Source organism: Arachis hypogaea, chromosome 17, assembly GCF_003086295.3.
Source record: "Arachis hypogaea cultivar Tifrunner chromosome 17, arahy.Tifrunner.gnm2.J5K5, whole genome shotgun sequence".
Taxonomy (NCBI): domain Eukaryota; kingdom Viridiplantae; phylum Streptophyta; class Magnoliopsida; order Fabales; family Fabaceae; genus Arachis; species Arachis hypogaea.
Window position 1 is genome coordinate 53575461 of NC_092052.1, and position 3057 is coordinate 53578517.

General features: G+C 32.3%; 1 non-coding gene across 1 annotated transcript; it reads left to right on the forward strand.

The window, feature by feature from the left end:
* The first annotated feature begins 293 nt into the window (after positions 1 to 293).
* LOC112768315 (small nucleolar RNA R71) lies at positions 294 to 401 on the forward strand. The gene has a single exon (XR_003185751.1). It is a non-coding gene; the product is annotated as a small nucleolar RNA R71 (small nucleolar RNA).
* Positions 402 to 3057: the final 2656 nt, after the last annotated feature.

Below are 3057 nucleotides of genomic sequence, written 5' to 3' on the forward strand. Positions count from 1 at the left end.
TTCCATTCAGACTCTGAGAAATCATATTGACTTGCTGAGTCAATATTTTATTCTGAGCCAACATGGCATTCAGAGTATCAATTTCAAGAACTCCCTTCTTCTGAGGCGTCCCATTACTCACAGGATTCCTCTCAGAAGTGTACATGAACTGGTTATTAGCAACCATGTCAATGAGTTCTTGAGCTTCTGCAGGCGTTTTCTTAGGTGAATGGATCACCTGCAGAAGTATCCAATGACATCTTAACTAATTCAGACAGACCATCAAAGAATATAAACAGGATGGTTCATTCTGAAAGCATGTCAGAAGGACACTTTTTGGTCAGTTCCTTGTATCTCTCCCAAGCTTCATAGAGGGATTCACCTTCCTTCTGTCTGAAGGTTTGAACATCCACTCTAAGCTTACTCAGTTTTTGAGGAGGAAAGAACTTGGCTAAGAAAGCCTTGACCAGCTTATCCCAAGAGTTCAGGCTATCCTTAGGTTGAGAGTCCAACCATATTCTAGCTCTGTCTCTCACAGCAAAAGGGAAAAGCATGAGCCTGTAGACTTCAAGACCTACTCCATTAGTCTTAACAGTATCACATATCTGCAAGAATTCAGTTAAGAACTGAAAAGGATCTTCAGATGGAAGTCCATGAAACTTGCAGTTTTGTTGCATTAGAGAAACTAATTGAGGTTTCAGCTCAAAATTGTTTGCTCCAATGGCAGGGATGGAGATGCTTCTTCCATGTAAATTGGAATTAGGTGCAGGAAAGTCACCAAGCATCCTCCTTGCATTATTATTATTTTCGGCTGCCATCTCCTCTTCCTGTTCGAAAATTTCTGTAAGGTTATCTCTAGATTGTTGTATTTTAGCTTCTCTTAGTTTTCTCTTCAGAGTCCTTTCAGGTTCAGGGTCTGCTTCAACAAGAATGTTCTTGTTCTTGCTCCTGCTCATATGAAAAAGAGGGAACAGAAAAATAATAATAATAGGGATCCTTTTTACCCAGGTATAGAGGTTCCCTTGTGTGAGTAGAAGAAGAAAAGAATGTAATGTAAAGAAGGGAAAAAGAGGAAATTCGAACACAGATGGAAGAGGGGGTTCGAATTTGGGTGAGATGAAGTGTTAGTGGATGAATAAGTAAATAGAAGGAGATGAGAGAGAAAGAGGATTTTCGAAAATAAAATTTTGAAAAAGGGTTAGTGATTTTCGAAAATTAGGAAAAAGTTAAAATTAAAATTAAAAATTGAAACAATTAATTAATTAAAAAGAATTTTTGAAAAAGAGGGAAGTATTTTCGAAAATTAGAGAGGGATAGTTAGTTAGGTAGTTTTGAAAGAGATAAGAAACAAACAAAAAAGTTAGTTAGTTAGTTGAAACAAATTTTGAAAATCAATTTTTGAAAAGATAAGAAGATAAGAAGTTAGAAAAGATATTTTTTTTAAAATCAAATTTTTTTTGAAAAAGATATGATTTTGAAAAAGATAAGATAAAAAGATATTTTTAAAAAGATATGATTGAAATTAGTTTTGAAAAAGATTTGATTTTTAAATTCACAATTAATGACTTGATTCACAAGAAATCACAAGATACGATTCTAGAACTTAAAGTTTGAATCTTTCTTAACAAGTAAGTAACAAACTTGAAATTTTTGAATCAAAACATTAATTGTTGATAATATTTTCGAAAATTATGAGATAAAATTAAGAAAAATATTTTTGAAAAATATTTTTAAAATTTTCAAAAATAAATAAGAAAAATGAAAAAAATTTGATTTTTGAAAAAGATAAGATTTTTAAATTGAAAATTTAATTTGACTCATAAGAAACAATTGAATTTTAAAAATTTTTGAAAAAGTCAATCCAAATTTTTGAAATTTATGAGAGAAAAAAGGAAAGATATTTTTTTTATTTTTGAATTTTTAATGATGAGAGAGAAAAACAAGAAAAATGATGCAATGCATGAAAATTTTGGATCTAAACATGTGATGCATGCAAGAACACTATGAATGTCAAGATGAACACCAAGAACACTATGAATGTCAAGATGAACATCAAGAACTTATTTTTGAAAAATTTTCAAGAAAAGAAAACATGCAAGACACCAAACCTAGAAATTTTTCATGTATAGACACTATGAATGCAAGAATGCATATGAAAAACAAGAAAAGACATAAAACAAGAAAATATGAAGATCAAACAAGAAGACTGGCCAAGAACAACTTGAAGATCATGAAGAACACTATGAATGCATGAATTTTCGAAAAATGCATAAAATTTTTAGAAAAAATGCAATTGACACCAAACTTACAATTGACTCAAGACTCAAACAAGAAGCAAAAAATATTTTTGATTTTTATGATTTTATGATTTTTTTGGATTTTTCGAAAATTAATGTGAAAAAGAAAAATAAGGATTCCAAAATTTTTAATATGAATTCCAGGAATCTTGTACTCTTAGTCTAAAGCTCCAATCTGAGGGTTAGGCATGGCTTACTAGCCAGCCAAGCTTTAGAAGATACAAATCAGGCATATAACAGCTGATATTCCAATTAACTTGCCTCTATGCTGATGGTTGGAAGCCCTTATCCAAAAGAATTAGACCTGGTTTTACAGCCAGCCAGGCTTCAACATGCTCCATGAAACACTAGAATTCATTCTTAAAAATTCTGAAATAATTTTCGAAAACAGATGAGAAATTTTTGAAAGATTTTTGAAAATTTTTTTTTGAAAATAAAACAAAAACAAAATTACCTAATCTGAGCAACAAGATGAACCGTCAGTTGTCCAAACTCGAACAATCCCCGGCAACGGCGCCAAAAACTTGGTATGCGAAATTGTTACTGAGGTTGTAAAATTTGTTGTTCGTTCTCTCCCTGGCAATGGTACCAACAACTGGTGCACAATACCACGGTCCAAACATAACTTCACAAATTCGCACAACTAACCAGCAAGTGCACTGGGTCGTCCAAGTAATAAAACCTTACGTGAGTAAGGGTCGATCCCACGGAGATTGTTGGTATGAAGCAAGCTATGGTCATCTTGTAAATCTCAGTCAGGCGGATATCAAATGGTTATGGA